The 19,942-nt window shown below is 36.0% G+C and overlaps 1 pseudogene; it reads left to right on the top strand.

Annotated features, from left to right (window-relative positions):
• Nucleotides 1–3,192: 3,192 nt before the first annotated feature.
• Nucleotides 3,193–19,942, top strand: part of LOC149183939 (COP9 signalosome complex subunit 1 pseudogene) — a 36,683-nt pseudogene continuing 19,933 nt past the window's right edge.

The raw sequence follows: 19,942 nt of genomic DNA, 5'->3' as shown, positions 1-19,942 counted from the left end.
CTTTGGTGTTTTCGGGTTTGTCTTGGAAGCTTTATGGGAACTCTCTTATATCTTCAAGTTTTACTATAACTGGTGTCATAGCTCTTTCTTGAGTACAAAGTGGGAGAAATTTTGGGTACAGAATGAAAGATTTTTTTCAATAACTTTTTACTGATTTTTGATGGAAAAAAGAGGATGTCAACATTTAGGTCAATTTTTGAAGCTTCCTATGTAGAATTTGGAGAATCCAATCTGAGAACTGAATTCCTCTAAAACAATTACCCTATTTCAATTTTTTGTGTGTCCAAAATGAAGTTGAAGTGAAGTTAGCGACAATATAAAATTGGCAATATTTTAGAGTTTTTTCCAATGACATTTGCAAAATTCGTAGATTGGATATTTTTTGATAGTGTATAGACTTCAACCAAACTAATTCCAATAGATCTAGAGACATTATGGCATTTCATATTTGGGGTCATAATAGCTAATAAGAGAAGCATAACCAATGTTATGATCATTTTACATTTTGGCCTCAAACCCTAACTTCATAAAGGAGTTCCATTCAAAAGTAAGCTAGTTCTTCAAAGCCCTAGTTTTTTTTCAAGAAAGTTTGATGGTCCTAGTATTGAAGAATTTATCAATTGAATTTGGTCGTTATCTAGAGGATGATGTTGGAGCATGGGGGAACTTAATTGATGATATGATAAAATGGAGTAACTTATTGATGAAGCGTATGAACATGTAAGTTTAGCCAGGTGGTCTCATGTTGAGAAGAAGGATAATATGAGCACTAGGAATTTATTTTCTTGTGACAACTTCATATTACAGGTTCGTGGATGTATTCAACAAGAGAACATTATTATTTCTATAAACCCTAGTAACAAGCATAACTTCATCATTGTTAATTTGGCCAAACATTGCAAGTTTGAAAGAATATTCAAAGCGCACAAGTTGATGAAAGAATATTCAAAGCACACAAGTTGATGGTGAAGATGTTCAAATTCTTAAAGATTTGAAAAATACTAAAATATGTGTTGCAGTCAGATTTTTATGCTATAGATATGGATGATGTAGATATAGTTTTGGGATATCCTTGGACGAATTTAGTTGGTATGATTAATATTAATGTATAAAAAAACCTTTTGAAGCTAGGGTACAAGAATTTAAAATTACATTGCATAATATTTCTTGTATTAAAACAACATGGGCGTAAGGGGTCACATGAAGAAGTAATTGCAGTAATTCATTAAACATTACATGAAGAGTCTAGGGTTGAATAAGAAGAATAACCTATAGAATCGCTTGAAGAAAAACTAAGGGAAGGACATAATAAGGAAGAAGCCAATGAACTAAATGTCTCAAATGAATCACATGTTGAAGAATCAAAGAAAGAAGATTCAATAACTAAGGTTGCTATATATCGCCACCTACACTACTCAAAGAAACACCAATCATCAAAACACTAATCATCAAAACAAGGATATGAGCATTGACGATATTACTTTGGATCAACGTGGAATTAGAAAGGCAATTGGTCTTGAGGCACATGGAGGACTAAAATAAATGGTTGGAGATATTAGAGTAGCGCAACAAAGACATGGATCCCAAGATGAAACTCTAATCAAGATCGAAGAAAGGGCACAATTGGACCCCATTTCCGCATTTCACTAAGATGCATGGATGCTTGTGCATGGTATTAGTTGACAACATTGCTCAGTATGTCATACTATATGGTTTCTTCCCATGTTTTGAGGAGCAAAACATGCCAAGGTGGATGGAATGTAATGTACATGGGGGGGATAATATGGGGTATCCTAGGGGATAATAAAAGTAATGTGGCCATAGTAAGGGAATAGATGTACTATATAACTAAAAGGAAGTAAGATAATAATAAGGGTTATTTGGTACGGGCCCTGAGAATGCTCATGAGAAGTGTAAACACATGATATCATTGTATTGGAGGTGTGTTGCATTCTATTGCTTTGTAGTAAATATGGCTTGGTGAGTGATTCCTTGCATAAGGAGTATTTGATGGTGTCACCCTACCTTGAGGGTTTTTCTCTATATTCTTGGTGTTGTTCATGGTGAATGCTTAGGTATCTTTTGTGTTTTAGGGTTTGTCTTGGAAAATTTATGGTAGATTGTCCTTTTACATCTTTGAAGTTTTACTATTAGCTTGTGAGGTCCATCATTGTCCAATAACACTTCCTTGTACATTTGGCACATGATTGGAATCCAAAATTTTGTGATGAAGACTTCATTGCTGAATGCAATGGGAAGAGGGAGGCTTCACATAAGGACACAGGTGGCCAATGGAGTGAAGAAAGCCTCCAAGAGGCTGTTTCTAGTGTCTTTACAAACCAAAGTAAGGAAGAATTTGCTTGTTTTGCTACTAGATTGAATGATTTTCTAGAGATATCGTCTTCGGATGAGAGGGGGACCATGTATCCAATTAAATGGTAGACTTGTTGTGGGGTAAATGGTGTATATTTTTAAAACCTTGGTACTTGTATTCTTTGACAATTGACAACTCACCCTTAGCAAAAAGGAACATGATCACCTATTGCTTCATTCATTTCATGAATTGCAACAGGGTGGGATTATAAAAGGTCAAATATCTAGTTTATTTTGCATTTGAAAATATGCCTTCTGCCTTGTAGCGGTGAAGAATATGCATGTGGGATCTAGAATGTTGATATTTGTAGCTCGGGCAGGTTCCTCTGCATAGGCCTAAGTGTTTAGGCATGCAGAAGTCATCTACAGATCTCACTAGAACATTTGCTCAAGTGTGAGAAAGTTGCTAATGTAACTTAGTGTAAGTTTAACTTGGGAAAAACACATACTTAATTATGTTGGCTAATTGACCTAAAGAAACTTAGGAAAAGTAACGTAATTTACTTTAGTGATTATCTTTTAATCTTAACTGTTGATCTCAAGTGAGGTGATATCTAATCTTGGTTGTCAATCACTTTGGAGACTAGGGTTAGGGATTTGGCTCAATGTAAAGTTATAAAAGCAATGCTAAGGAGAGGAGAAAGACACAACATACAATGGTACTAGTCTTGGAGAGATATATTTTCATAAGTGCAAAAGTACAATATCGGGGATCTAGATCAGCCAAGGAGATCGAGGACAGATATAGAGCCTGATCTGTTGGATCAGATCCAAAGCCATGTATATCTGTAATTTTCTTAGTTGGGCTGTTATCCTAGGATGGGGACCCAAGTAAGCTTAGATTTAATGAAGAACTGTTGATTGGGAAGAAGCTGTTTGTGTCATTGTGATTGAGATTGGTTGTGTAATTTTGCTTAGGTTAATTCTGTTAAGAATTTAGCTGTGCTTTCATTCAGTAGATCTGCAATCTACCAGGTTATTGAATTGCCAGGTGCTAGGTCAAGGATAAAATTAACATAGAATCCTCAAACTTGGAACTCTCTCTTGTTGTGCTTAATATCGATAGTGATGTATATGGAAGTGTAGCTCTAGTTTCTTCCAATTGACAATCTAGCGCTGAACAACGCATTCTGTTCTATTTTTGTTGATGATAATGGAGATGGGATAGATTTATATTAGGCTAGCTCATATTATGTTTTGCAACATATAAACATTGATGATTTTAGATGTATAGCCTCAACTATAAAGGATGATTTTCAATGTATAGTCTCATTGACTGCTTTTGAATTTTGCACATTGTAATCATCAATGGGAGTTAGTATAGCGATTGGTTACATTCGAAAATGTCATTTATGTTTATCATTCTTATTTTCTTGCAAGAAATGTGTTATTTTAAATAAACTCTAGGTATATAGCCCCAGGGGTTGGCTCAACTGGTTGTCATCAATGTTCCTGGGCATTTGTCTAGTTTTGTGACATTAGTTGCCTGGTTTGAATCCCCTTGGGTGAGGCAGACTAGCCTATGTTGTTGAGTTTAAGAAGGATGCCATCCACAAATGTGGGGGAGCATCTTGTGGGTTTCCTTGGAATGAGTGTGTGTGTGTAGAATATCATAGGGGGAAGGGAGGGGATCCCACCGAAGGTTTCCTAGCAGTATGGAGGTGGCTTAATCATTAGTAACAAATTTTGAACCTTTGACATAAGGCCGCCTCCTTGGAAACTTGCGTGGGGTAGATGTTTTAATTGATTGAGTTGAACCTTGTGGATATGTATGTATGTATATATAATATTTTTATATATCTTGTTTCTCTGACATACCGGGTTGGAGGGTCACGTTTCTATGGTGTTTTTGTTTCTGAAACCAGTACCTATTTCTAAAATTTGTGCAAAATAGGTTTCAGATATCATATTCATATCTGTTTCTGTTATTGCAATAATGTGAATTAGATAAACACACACACATATTGACATGTTCTTGAAAAATATATGATATAATTTCTATATTATATATAAGAGCACCTAAAGAAAAAGGGAAGTATTAATATAAATAGAAATAGAAATACAGGGCTATAGAAAGGGATTAGAAGCGGGGGGACGTAGGATCAAGAAAAACTTAAAAGGGATGGGCTGTTTGCATGGTGATCTGTCATCTCAACCTTTAGACCACAACTTGGTGGTAAAGCTCCAGTGACAAACCAATTTCAGTGTCACTTTCATCAGCCATTTCCTTGTTGGCCTCTTGCATGCATCCATTTTCCTCACATCTTGCCTTTTCTCCATCATGAAGTGTTCAAACTTCAGTATCATCATGTTGCTGATCTCATGTGTAGATTGGGTCACAGAGGTCTGTGGATCTGATTTGTCTTTTAATCCAATAAAACCATCTTTTCAGTAACTCTCAATATGACAACTGCTGAACATGGCTACCTTCTGTAATGATCTTAGCTTGCTCTTTATTTTCTGAACTAAGTATTCACAAAATGACATGGTCTTCCATCCTGTCCTGAATATAATCTCACTAAACTTACTATCCAATCTCTAGCCTTTTCCAATGAGTTTTGTAATCTGACACTTGTATTTTTCCAACCATGTAATGAATTTGACTGCTAAAACAGGAATAAACATATCATCAACATTCAGACTTGAAGATGTTTTCAGCCCTTGAGATAAGGCTGTCAATTTAGCCTTCATTGGTGGTTGGTAGCCCTGGCTAGTTCTAATAAGAGTAGCAGCACTATATCAAAATTCACACGTATAACTATTTCTCCTGCTAAAACAGGAATAAACAAATCACCAACATTCAGACTTGAAGATGTTTTCAGCCCTTGACATAAGGCTGTCAATTTAGCCTTCATTGGTGGTTGGTAGCCTGGCTAGTTCCAGTAAGAGTAGCAGCACTATATCAAAATTCACACGTATAATTATTCTATTAAATTCATGACTGTTCGGTATTCGATTAAACTTCCCAAACAAAGTCACATCCCAATGGGACCCTAGACAACTGGGTTGTGGTCGCTTAAGCTGCCTTTCAACTTAAGAGAGCTTTTATACATTGAATAATTGATATTTATATCCTAAATGTTTTACAGGAGTTTCAAAATAAACTGTTATGGCAATTTCAGATTTCTCTCTCAGCTCTGAATTCAAGAATTCAGGAGACTGAATCTCTGTTCATCTGTTGTTTCACACTGCTATGTAGCCTATCTAAATTTATGCAAGAAGCCTTGTCAAGATTTAACTGTTCAGCAAGGTTCAACGTATGATTAAAATATCTTCTCAGCGGTGCTACCTTGTGTCTTGACTGTTTTGGCAAATTTTATACTCTGGGTTCTTTTCCTATCTAAGCTGGAATTCAGCAAGGTTCAATGTGTGATTAAAATATCTTCTCAGCAGTGCTACCTTGTGTCTTGACTGTTTTGGCAAATTTTATACTCTGGGTTCTTTTCCTATCTAAGCTGGAATTGAAATGCATATGGATCCAGAGGTGGATCTGCTGTATGTTGAAAAGTAGTGAAGGAATGGATTCCTTGATTTGTGCCTTAATTCAAGGAATCAATTTAGTGATCTTCTTAATCATGCACGCGTTCCAGTGATGAGGAGTTATAGAAGCAGTTTGACTAGTGCGAGTTTGTGGAGGACCGAGTTATCTGTTCTCCAGTGTGAGTTAAATTGGCAACTGAATGTTCAAGTGGAGTGAGCCTCCTTAAATTACAGTTAACTAGTTGTACTGACTTTAGTTAAGTACAAAAGCTCCAGTTCGACATCCTAATTTAGAAACTCACTAACAATAGCCAAATTGAAGTGCTTATAAGGAGATCAAAGGTACACTTTGTATTCATTATTCTTGAGCATGAGTTTGTGAGCAAGAGAGCCTGTGGAGGACTGAGCCATGGGTTTTCTTGTTGTGTGGATTATTGTGGAGAGCAATTCTTCTTGAAGTGTGCATAGAAATAGGGAAATTCCCTATTTAATAGGAGCTCTAGCTGCGCTAGGAAATAGGAGGCTATTTCCTTTGGAATTTTGCAAGGGAATCAGAGCCTCTAGTGTGCATAGAAGGAGGAAGCAGATCAGCTATCAAGCAGGGGTTTCAGGCCTAGGACAGGCAGAAGAATCATTGTATTTTCAGATTGAAACTAGCTTGTATTTGTATCAGATCTTTTTTACAAAGAAAAAATCGAACTTCTTATTAAGGCAATAAAAAGTTTCATAGTATATGCATTTAAGCATTCAGAAAACTGTATGTTTTTCCTCAAAAAACATAGAGTTGTTCTGAGATGGTAAGCAAAAAACCTCTTACTCTTCCATCTCAATGTGCAAATGAGAGTGCTGGTACCAGACCCCGGGCCTCCTTATAGAGTATTTGTATCAGATCTATTGCTCAGTTTTCTTTAATAAAATTCTGAAGCAAGCAAGGGTCGGGTTCCCCAGAAAATTGTTGTGTGAATTTGTGCAATTATTTCTGTTTTATTCCTCTGCTATTTGGTAGAAAAATTCCGTGTCTATTTGAAAAGAAAATTGTTTCAGATTGTTCATATTAGCAGATCAGAATTTCGTGGAAATTCTACACTGCATCTTTTGAAAAATTAGTATCAAGGTATGGGGAGACAACACACACACACACACACAACTATTTCGTAAAAGAAACCATTGAACTGGAACACAAAAGATTCAGATATCAGAAAATATTTTGCTCCAAATTGTTCTCACAAACCCAGAAATGCAGACTGCTAGAAAATATTAGATTTGTGTTGTCTAAAATGTGGCGCAGTAGTTATTTTTATTGGCAAAAGATAGGGTTTTAGGGCCCTTAAAGTATATGGGACACATACAGCATCTGGACTTATGGAAACATGGAGCCTGGATCTTCCAATAGGTTCTTGATTTCCCTTCCCAAGCAAAAAGTGTGAATGGCTGTTAATAGCCCCTTGCTGTTCCAAACATCATTTTATTTGCTTTACTGAATGGTCTGATTTATATTCCAACCTTTCTTTTTCACTACATGCTCCTTTTTCCAACCAAGATCATGTTACTCCACAGCGTTTAGTCGATGCAAATCATATATATATGGCATTTATTTCATGTATATTGGCAGTTGAACTTTTGCCAATATTTCTACGACAGCTATTATTGCTGATCAGATCTTGATTGTCTGCTGGTCACATTTTTGATTTTGGGATTGTCTAGTATAACTAACATTAGAAGGTTCTTTTCAAGAGTAAATGTTCAACTCATTATCTGATGTAGAGGTCTTTTATAAAGGAGATGACTGTTGAATGAGTTGAATTTTCCTTTTCCTTGTAACTTTGTTTGTGGCTTTCCTTGAAGAATGTCTGGACTTGTTTATGTTGATTAAGTAGCATCTTTCATCAAAAGGTCGTGTTGTGCACAGGCTTCAAAATTTTGCTTGCATGTAATGTTGTTTTGATTCATTCAGTTTGGATGTGTGATTGTATGTTTGAATCTTTGTCAACTTTATGGTCTTTAAGACTTATGCATTGCTACATTTTTAATGCTGTAAAGTAAGAAACTGAGGCAGGAGCTACTGAGGAATGTGGCAGTATCTTGTAGTTTCTCAAGCTGATATTCTCATGTTCGTGTAAAAGGTATATTAACTCTGCTGATATTCAAGCATGGGGTAAGTAGCCGTGATCTGCTTACTCTTTTTATGATTGTCTGTGCCCTCCCTTTTGTTGTGTTGTTGAGCTGGAAAGTTATCAGTACTTACCCTAAATATTACAGCATTTGGATGTTTGCAGTCTGCCAGTATCCCAAGATGAATATTGTGATGGAGAAGGCAACTTCCTGCTTCTGATTCCCATGTATTGTTCGTGTTGGAAAGATCTAGGCAATGATTTTTGTATTGTTGATATTTTTCATTCCGCTTGATCTCGAATGTACAATTGTCTCAAATGTCTTTTATGGTGAGAGGGAGTGTTATAGTCATGTTGCCAAGTATGGGCTGGTTCATAGGGTTCAGTGGGGGAATTGGGTATTTTCTTGCCTGAGTCATGGGTCAGTTAGCACTATTTATATCAAATGTGGCCTGAATGCTGTTTGAGACTGGAGATACTGATGACCTCAATGATGTGAAAAATTGGAGATACTGTATGGCCTCAATGGTGTTTGTAATCAAAATCTGGATTGAACACAGTGTCTGTATAGACTGTAGTTCAAGTTTTGTATAGACCTTTTGAAAAGTTTTCGAGGCAAGAAATCGGTTGTATTAATATTGTCTGATTTGTAATAGAGAAACTGCTATGAGGTGCTTTGGACTACTTGGGAATGAATTTTTGTCTCAGATGTCGATAGTCTGCACTGTGGTAGACAATAAGATGATTTCTTTTCTCAGGGATTGCAATTGCTTTCCAGAAGATGGGGTATACCTGTTCATGGCACTTCTTTTGACATCAAGTTGATAAACCTTCCCTTAGACTTGAGTTTTGTTTGGTTCTTGTTCGTTGGGTGATGATAAAAAATGTAATATTCATTTGTATTTGTTGATTTTATACTCATGGAACTTGTTTCTTATTGTACTCAGTTCTTTTGATGCAAGAAAGAACAACAGACTAGTTTGAGCTTGAGGTACTTGAAGCGGCAGCAGCTCATGAGTTATCAGTTCTGTTTTAGTGTTCTGATTTAATTCTCTTCTATAGTATGTGTTCTAGTTCTCAAGTGTAATATGAGTAAATTTAGAATGTACTGCCGTTTGACAATACTTGTAAGCACTTTGAAGCAGTGGAATTTCATCAACACTACAGTGTTAGAGAAATCTGAGAGATTGCCTTTGGTCGTTTTTCCATAATGTATCTGATTTCACGACTGTTGTACCTACATGGTACTTGTAATGCACAGCAAACCAGGAAATACTTTATTGTATTGCCGCACTATTAGAAAATATAATTGTTGAAGTTACAGGCAGTATTGCTGCTTGAAAGCTGGGATTGATCCTGTCAGGTTTTGGGCCTATAAACTGTTCTGCACCTTCGTTAGTGCTTTACACCACCAGTTTTCAAGTTGTCTGCAATGTTTGCTGACAAGTGTGCAAATTGCTCCCAGAAATGGCTATTGAATGTCACTGTCTTCCTCAGAAATTCTTATCTGCAAATGCAGATATGATGTAATTCTTTCTTGCAAAATATGCCATTTTATTGTATATCCACTTGTGAGCAAATTACCATTTCAACAGGAGGCATATGCATTGGGCTCACTTTGCAGGATAATTCCATCAGCAATAAAGTGCTAAGCTAGGGTTGTTCTGTATTTCTGAACAGTTAAATGTGATTAATTCATATTTGTACTGGAGTTTCTATCAGTAACTGGTGGCGAAGTGGTTGAGCTGCTTTATTGCCTATATATTGCTGTTATTAGAAATTATAATAAGATAAAGTGGATGTTCTCATGTGCATTAGGTAAATTCTAGGGACGGGGATGCATTGCTCGAGTGTTAGAAGCATATGCATTGGGCTCACTTCGCATGATAATTCTATCAGCAATAAAGTGCTAAGCTAGGGTCGTCGTATTTCTGAACAGTTAAATGTGATTAATTCATATTTGTACTGGAGTTTCTATTAGTAACTGGTGGCAAAGTGGTCGAGCTGCTTTATTGCCTATATATTGCTGTTATTAGTAATTATAATAAGATAAAGTGCATGTTCTCATGTGTATTAGGTAAATTTTAAGGATGAGAATGCATTGCTCGAGTACGGGATAGTTTTTGATAGTCTTTTTTGTTGTGCAACATGTATACCTTACAGTTGTTGTATATGTTTGTGTCAAATCCATGCTTACCAGCATTATCATCTTTTATTGGGTGAAGCCTAATAGTCTCATAATTGCATCGCGCGTCTAATGTTTTGAACGTGGTTCAATTGGGGCCGTTCTTGGAAATTTTACATGTATGAGTGCATTTGATGCTAATATGCCCATCGAAGTCCATACAAGATTAATGTTGAATGAAAACAATCTTTGTTAAGGGATGGGTTTTGGATTGCAACTTGTAGTTATAGAGCATGAAGGGGCTTGATAGCGCTTGAATATATGTATTGGGTTGGATATTAAAAAACTAGAGATGGAAGGTGATTCTAACCGTGTAATAGGATTTTTAATTTAGGACTTTGGTTAGCGTGGCAATGATGTTTCAAGTGGTACAAGCTAAGGTCTCATTGATAGGAGTTGCTTTGCAGAGATGGTAAAGATGAGAAGGGAAGCGATATAAGTCCAAGCAATGAGGGTTGACTTTTTTGAAGTGGTTTATGAAGTTATTTGAGTTGCAGGATAGTAACTTCCAAGAACTTTGGGAGTACTTTGTATTAGAAAGAACTTTGGGAAGGTAGTAGCCTCGAGATCCAATTTTTGTACAAAGACATACACGACATCTACAGTAGTCCTGCTTTATAGATTGATGTACATTGCGTTTACAATCTACAGGCTTAATGATGCGACATGAAAATCACTCGCACACTCTATGGTCCTTTTCGCGCAGTTTATAGGATTCTAACCTGGGAAAAGTGAGAACAGAAATACTAAATCCATCTTATCACATTACTTTATAGACTGATGTACATTACATTTACAATCTACAGGTTTAATGATGTAACATGAAAATCACACGCACACTTTCTGGTCCTTTTTGTGCTGTTTATAGGATTCTAACCCGGGAAAAGTGAACAGAAATACTAAATCCGTCTTTGATATTTTATAACTCAAACGATTAAACTAGTGTTGCAAACATCCTATACCTATACTCTTTTGGTATCTTAATTTTGGCATATTTTACCAAAATATTTTATTGATTTTTATGATTTTTTGGTTTTCTGGACCCTTGCTAATTTTATCCCGATGCCAACGTTTGCAACATTGAAACAAACTATTTGAGCATGTTGCAACTGTCTAAAAGTAAGTGTCATTGCTTTGCCTTTATTTTTTCCCACTTAAAGACTTGTGGAGGGTAGTCTAAAAAAAACGAACTGATCATAACCTCCCTTACAAGGAAGTTCATAACAAGATAAACGTCCATTCATTTTTATGGTTGGTGAGGCCAGGGATATTGTTTTGGGAATGGGTAAAGCTAAGTTGTATATTCTCAATTTGTATGTAAGGTGAATGGTTGAAATTCCAGATTGTTTTCATTCATTGTTTATGGTTGGGTAGGCTAGGGATTCTGTTTTGGGAATGGCTAAAGCTAAGTTGTATCCTTCCCAACTTGTTTATAAAGGTGAATTGGTTGAAATTCCATTTTGTTTTCATGGTCGTGCGAAGTAAAAATCACATTTTTAGTGGTCTTAGATAATCAGGGAGTATTGTTTAACCTTGACTGGTTACAACCTTCCCTTTGTTTATTAGTAATTCCGTTTGCCATTCTCTTTTTAATTCATCGATTGAATCTGTCTGCCATTAATGTTATTGATCACTGATTCTGCGTGTGTGAAGAATGATATTATGAGACTAAATGAATTACAAAAGAATACCCGAGAATCTCCATATTAAGTTGACTGAAGTTTGTTAGCTATTAATCTTAATGGTCACTCTGTTTTTGTGATATTTGTGCCAGTGGTTGTGGGTTGCTAGTAGCTTGTATAAGCTAGCTCTTCTGTTTTTGTGATATTTGTGCGAGTGGTTGTGGGTTGCTAGTAGCTTGTGTAAGCTAGCTCTTCTTTAGACCTTGTCTCATACGTAATATTGTTTATTGCAGACCTTGTTTCATACATAAGCTTGTTTAATGAAGACCTTGTTTCATAAGTTGGTCTTGGATGAATGGTATTTGTGGCAAGAATGATGTTTCAAGACATTTTTAAACTACATTATTGTGAAAACAAAATGGAATGAATGTAAAATCTTTATATTAGTTAGTGAAATATAATCAGTTATAATAGAGCAGATTAATCTTAATTAACTTGCATATATGGTGTTTGTTTGTGAACATTTCCACTTTAGTATGCATTTTTATTTTTGATGTTCTTGGATGCAATTGTTCAATTATTTTCTATCTTCGTCTTGCATTGTCATTTCTTTTCCTTATTGGATGTAATTGTAAGGAGGAATCTATAAAATGTTTTTGAAGCATTGAATTTATATTTTTTATAAAATGATATTGATTTTTTGATTTTTGATTTTTTATATAATGATATTGAATTTATTTTTGGGTGATGTGGCCTAATTTTTAATTAATTTATATATTTTATAAATCTATGGATGATGATGATTCTTCTTATTATGTGATGATAATAATAATATATAACTCGTGTTTTAATTTTGTTTAAATTTCACGTACAAGCTAGTTCTTCTTTAGACCTTGTTTCATAGATCTTGTCTTACGTAATCTTGTTTATTGCAGACCTTGTTTCATACATAGTCTTGTTTAATGAAGACTTTGTTTCATACGTTGGTCTTGGATGAATGGTATTTGTGGCAAGAATGATGTTTCAAGACATTTTTAAACTACATTATTGTGAAAACAAAATGGAATGAATATAAAATCTTTATATTAGGTAAAAATAAATGAAATAAAATCAGTTATAATAGAGCAGATTAATCTTAATTACCTTGCATATATGGTGTTTGTTTGGGTGCATTTCTATTTTAGTATGCATTTTTATTTTTGATGTTCTTGGATGCAATTGTTCAATTATTTTCTATCCTCGTTTTGCATTGTCATTTCTTTTCCCTTATTGGATGTAATTGTGAGGAGGAATCTATAAAATGTTTTTAAGCATTGAATTTATATTTTTTATAATATGATATTGATTTTTTGATTTTTTATATAATGATATTGAATTTATTTTTGGGTGATGTGGCTAGTTTTTAATTAATTTATATATTTTATAAAACTATGGATGGCGATGCTTATTATGTGATAATAATAATAATATATAACCCGTGTTTCAATTTTGTTTAAATTTCATGTACAAGCTAGTAGCTTGTATAAGCTAGTTCTTCTTGTAGGACTTTTGTGAAACACAACCAATATTTTGACTTTAGTGTGCATTAATAACTTCACAGTTAATGTATTAACTTTAAACATATTCAATCTGATATTTATGAGCTGAAATATACATGACTAAATCAAACTTTAAACATATTCAATCTGATATTTATGAGCTGAAATATACATGACTAAATCAAACTTTTAACAGTTGAAAATGAATAGTAGAAAACACACATTTGACATAGGATTTTTGGGCAAAGGCTCTCGAAAAAACCTCAAAGGGATAATCCATGGGAAATTTTATTTATTAGAGAATATTACAATATTGAATAACAACAATTAAATCAACTTATCTCCAGTGACATTTGTGCCCAAAATTTTCTTGGAGAAATTGCTTTAGCTATTCTTTGAATTCTTGGATTGGTTGGTTTGATTTATGAGTCCTTTACGCTAAAAAATTCATACCCATTAAATGCTCAGGTTTAACAAAACTTGTCCCTAGAAATTTGTGCCCACAACGTGCATAGAATTTTGAGTCTTTGACAACCTTAGAGTTCGAGCTCTAAAAGCCTAAAAGTTAGTGCTTGGACAACAAAGATTTTTGTGCACTGATAATGTAATAAATGTGCAATCTATCTTTGAGATTCATGCGAATTGCCTCAAATTTCATGGCTTCTCTCTACAATAATTGTGTTCCTCTAGATAGCATTTAATGTGGCCTAGTTGCCTCAGAAATCATGCCTTGGCCATCGCTGATAAACCCCTCGATTTTTGGCTTAGGCTTGCTTAGAAAATTCGCTGTCTTTGCGTTGAATTTTGTCTCTTCTTTGCTTTGGAATTTGTGTTGCCTGGCTGAAAATTTGCCATCTTTGTGTTGAATTTCCTCTTCTTTTCTTCGGAATTCGTGTTGCTTGACTGCTATACTATATTGTTGTACTTTTCCCTTGTCTGTTGAACTTCTTCCTTAGCTCTCTTTCTCCTTTTCTCCAAATCTCTTGAAGAATAGTGTGCTTTTTCACTCTCCATTTCTCATTTTATTTCTCATCCTAACCCTAGATCTCAATGGTTGAGATTTAATCTAGCTATCTCATGATCAATGATCATGACTTAATTTTACATTGGACCCACTTAAATCACTTAGGTGACCCAACTTTATAAAATCACACGTATTTTAAAAAAGTCACCTTTTATTAATTGATTAAAAATGTATATTTCTCAACTTTATAAAGTAAAGTTTATAGGGAGAGGAATGAGCTCGGTCACTCCTACATGTTAGGCACTGCGAATACAAAAGTATCTCTAAGCTATTAGAAACTAACTCTTTTTTAGCGAGGAAGGTATTTTTAACACCTCCACTACTTGGATTTGTCTCGAAGCACATTTCATCATTTGTAGTTGCTCATTTTGACCCTAAACCCTGTCTTGCTATATGCCTTGAAACCTGTGCTGAGAGTCTGCTAAAACCAACCATGCCCCAAGGAGTCCCATCACATTCATAAGCATTTATCAATGCCATGTCATATTGAGTCTCTTAATAGTGTTAGAAGAATCACTCTTCTTGGCCACCTATCTTCTCTTTGTGATTGACACTAATCTTGAATACAAGATCCCCTCGGATCCAACCACATGCTGTCCCAATAACTTGTATCACTGCCCCTATCTGATGCCAAGCACTTATGTTGCATCTAAGGTCACTTCCTTTGAATATAGAAATCCCTGGCCATCTTAGAACAAAACTCGATATTCATCATCGTGCAACGCTGAGACTGAGAGCATGTGTACCATCAACCCTGGAACAAATAACATCTCTATCACCTCCATTAATCCTTCAGACTCTAGTTGGAATCTAACACATCCAATCCCCTTTATTGCATACGTGGTGCTAGTTCCATAATTCACATGGCAGTTTGAGCTTGTCTTTGAAATACTGTGGAACACTAACTTCATCCCTGTCATGCAACTGGATGCTCTATTTTCCACTAGCCATAATTCATTGATACAACAATACCACTTTTCGAAATACAAGCAATAAGAGAACTCCTTTTCAAAATTTTCATCAAAGTTATGAATCTTAGTTGATGCTACCGTTGCTTTTAAAGCCTCTTTCTTCTTCTTCTTGTGTGTCTAGTGACTTGCATAGTGACCAATGTTGTGATATGCAAAGCATTTCACTTGCATAATGACTAGTCTTGTGATATGCAAAGCATTTCACTTCACCCATGTTCTTCATAGAAGCAGACCCCCCACTTCCTTTTATTTTATATTTGCCTTTTCCCTTTGTAGTGTTGGATTTTTGTAGCTATGGCCAGTCTTCACAATTGTTTTTTTCACATGGAAAAATCATAATTTTCATTGATATTATTAGAAAATTACACGCTGTAGATGTTGATAGCATATGTAGAAAAGTGGGCATAAGCCATTTACAGTATTGTTCTGTCCAAATAGAAAACTCCAAAAATGAGTACCTATCAAAAGTCCTAAAAACAAGCTTCAAATATTAAAAAAAACAAGTCGAAAACCCTAGCAAAAACATAATAAGAATAGGGGCCAAAAACTCCATAGAGGCAAACAAATGCCAGTAGATGACCTGTGACACAGACACATACACAACGATGGCAAAAACTACCAAAAACCAGAATATATCCAGGGCACAGGTTGCCCAGAACGCTGAAACAAAAAGCCATGAAACAGGGTAGTAGAAGAAATAGGGCAAAAACCCACAATGCAAACCAAAAGCGCAACACCAGAAGAAAAATGGCAACAAAACCCCGACACCAAACCCCACGTAGGGATACGCGCAAAACACCTCAAAAAACAACGACAACAACAAACAGGTAGCCTCGGAAACCCGTTCAAGAGATGGAAAGGCACGAACCATGGGAAAAGGCGGCTAGGGTAGCCACCTCACCCCCACTCCCTCAAACTCTCCCTCCGAATCGCACACTGATGTCAAGACCAACACGCAATACTCCACCATTGAGCAACAACGATTGCTTACGGGAAGCCACTGAAGACCAAGTCATGAAGAATATGAGAGGCACGAACCAAGGGCAGAGGCGGCTAGGGTTCAGCCTCCTCGCCCCTTCTCCCTCAACTCTCCATTCAGTGTTCATAATTGTTATTTTCGCCTTCCAAATAAATGCAATAGTATATTCAAGACATGTTCTTCATATTGGCTTCGAAAAGAGGGAAATTTGAATTTTCAAATTATGTATTTTTCCCTCCAAAAGTAAGGTTGGTTTCAAGTCGGCCCAACCTTAGAGTCGTGTCTATTTGAGTTCATTTAACTTCTATATAATTCAGATTGTCTCGTGTTCAAGGCAATTCACATTACTTCCGATCAAGCGAAGGAAGAAAGGCAAGAGCAAATTGAATTAAGGAAGCAAGTTGAGTTTCTAGACAAAACTAATCTCTGCATGAAGACCAAATTTCTGAACTAGGTAGAAGGCCGAATTATGATTAGAGATATTTCTTGGGTAGAAGACCTAATCATTGAGGCACAACAAACCAAGTTTATGAGGCTACTTACTTTGCTTTACCAAGTTTGACGTAGGTCTGTTTGTGGTTAGTTTGACCTCTGGTTTTATTGAAAAGATAAGGGTGTAACTCTTGTTGAATTGACTAATTTATTTAAGGTTATTGGCTTTTGCCCCATGTGGGTTTTCCGAGGGTAAAATTCTTGTGTTTCTTGTTTCATTGTTTCTTTTTGATTCTACTGACAATTTGTTTCTATTGTTGATGTCTTATGTTCAATTACTTTATGATGAGTGTGAATGAAAGAATGATTAAATTAAGAACTCATAAGAAGTGATTATTAGTTTCGAAGGCCTATGAAAAATCAACATGGTATCAGAGCATGGGTGGAAGAGTAGTGTTGACAAGGCGGCCCGAAGGAAAAATAATCCTCAATTATCTAATCTACATTGAAGGAATATGCCCTAGAAGTAATCCCAGTTCCCTATATTAGTCATGGTCACAAGATTCTCTAGCCCAAAATCTTGTAAGTAGAAGGCCGAGGTTATTTAAGGAGGTTCGAAAGGGCCTTAGGTCTGTCCCTATAAGGCTAAAAACCTTAGATAAAAGATACAGAAGGTTGAGAGACCTCAAGGTTGGCCTTAGACTATCTTTTGCAACCCGAAAAGCCTCATATCAAGTTTGCAGGCATCAGGAGGCTGAGAGACCTTAAGAGTGGTGATCAAGAAGCCGAGAGGCTTGAAATACCTATGTCAATAGAAAAACCAACATAAAATTGTTTATTGTAACTTGCTTATAATTCTTAGACTGTGGAGGGCACTGTACATCCAAAAGGGACTTGACTGATGTTGATTGGTTGAATCTCAATACAAATGGACTATTGCAATGGGAAATGATTTTATTATGGATCATTAAATAAGTTGTTTCATTAGACCAAGTTCAGAAAGGACAGGGTCAAGGATTTAGAACCATTCCCTTACTAAGATATACATTATATGAGTAGAGTATATTTGTGTAAGATAAGAACCATCACGAGCAAGAAAGTCAAGAGTTATTACATATGATGCAAGCATAAGAAATTGTATATGTTAATGCAATCAAAGATGTAATAAGCATGAAGGAAAACTGATGCAGGAGCATCCAGACTTAGCCAACAGTGTGATTGTATGTTCACATGTTGTGGCTAACATGAGATGAATTTCATTGACCTGAGTAGTCAAAATCAGTTTTGGTAGAGAGGTTTGGATCTTTCGAATTGATCTTTACTTCAATTACTGTAATAGTTAAATCATTGTATTATTTTTAGAATAGGAGATAAGTGTTAGAATAGGTGTGTCTTAAAGCTTGAGAATATGAATTTAATTGTTAAACTGATAAAATAGAGATTGAGTTGTCAAGGCAGTTAGGATAAGATTTGATCCATAAAAGAGAAAAAAAAATGTAATGATAGGGATTAGATGGAATAGGAGAGTGAGTAAGCGAGAGATTAAGAAAGAGAGATAGGGTTTGAGAGTGAAACAGAGGTCAAACAAATGTTGTAATCGAGCGAGAGGGCCAAGACTTTGTAATTTTTGTTTTATTGAATAAATTGTTTAAGTGTGGCGTTGCGTATTATTCCTGGTGTGAAATTCTTTAGAATCTGTGTATCGACATTCTGGACCTTAATCGGGTAGTATTTTTTGTTTATGCATTGATAAATCACAGTTGATTTGCATGAAGGGTTATTCTCGGCGTAAGCACTAAACCTTTGTTAAAACGTATTTATTAAAAGCACATATTAAGCATGTGGGCAATATTGCCAAGTGGTAAGCAATGTTTTGCACGCTTTAGAAATAGTAAATGGTATTTCGCAATTTCACGCGAGAAACCTTAGCAGGTGACACATAGTGCGAGAAAACCAGAAACCTCGCGCGCTCTCGATTTGATAACTGCCAGAAATTCACGCAAGATTGCGCGATATCCATTGGATATGGAGAAGCAAGATCAAGGGTGCAGATTGAAGCGCTCGGGAGTGGAAAAGTCAAAGTGGGACCGACGGTGTTTGGTCAGCTTAGCGGGGCCCTCGGAAATAAAGTACATGTACAAAATCGGACTAACGCGCCACTGATTGGTTTTCAAGTTAAAGATTAGTCTAATTGTGGATTGCCACATAATTTGATCAACCATCCACATCATTTGGTATCAGAGCTCAAAGATTAAGTCTACTACAATAAACATGCCACCTAGGAGAGGAGCTGACATAGGTCGGGGGAGACCTGTAGCAAATGCAGTTTTGCTGGAAGAGATTCGAAGCCTGCGTACAAGGATGGAGACAATGGAAACTGCGCAAAGGAGAGCACTGATGAAGGAGATGCCAGTGCTGCAGAGGAATCTCCTGAGGAAGAAAAAGAGGATGAAAGTGACGCTGCCAAAGTTCTCAAGATATTGGGTAAAGCAAGTGGAAGACCAAAGGTGGAAATACCTTTGTATGCCGGGAATCTCAATGTAGAAGAATTGATGGACTGGATCAGTTCATTGGACAAGTATTTCAACTATGAGGAGGTTGATGACAAAAAGAAGGTGAAATTTGCAGTTACCAGATTGAAGGTTCATGTAGCTATCTGGTGGGATAAAATTACAAACATCGAGAGAGAGAATGAGGAAGCCCAAGATCAAACAATGGGACAAAATGGTGAGTAGGTTGAAATGTAAATTTATGCCAAAAGATTATTAGTTAAATCTTTTTAAATAGTTACAAATTTGAGACAAAAGGGAATGACTGTAAAAGAATATACAAAAGAATTTTATAAGCTGAGCATTAGAGCAGGGCATGTAAAGGATGACATAGAAAAGGTAGTCAGATACATCAATGGCTTGAGATATGACATACATGATGAAATTAGTTTGCTGAGTCTGAAGACAATTGCAGATGCATATCAAGCAACTTTGAAGGCAGAGGAGAAGTGTTGAGGAAGCAAAATCGAAACAATAGAGGGAAAAGTTCAGTGAGAGTTAGAGGAACTAATAGATCAAGATTTCAGCGCCCTCAGGGTGAAGCAGGAGGTTCAAGTAGTAGACCACCACAGAGAGGAGACTTTAGTAGAGGGAGATTTGCACCCAGAGGAGACCGAGGAAGAAAATTTGGTGTTATACATGTGGAGAATGGAGACATGGATCATGGGACTATCCTCA

This window comes from Pinus tabuliformis, chromosome 3_2, assembly GCF_031772625.1.
Source record: "Pinus tabuliformis cultivar Carrire ecotype Pingquan chromosome 3_2, CPIR1, whole genome shotgun sequence".
NCBI lineage: Eukaryota > Viridiplantae > Streptophyta > Pinopsida > Pinales > Pinaceae > Pinus > Pinus tabuliformis.
This window is presented reverse-complemented; position numbering and strand designations above follow the sequence as displayed.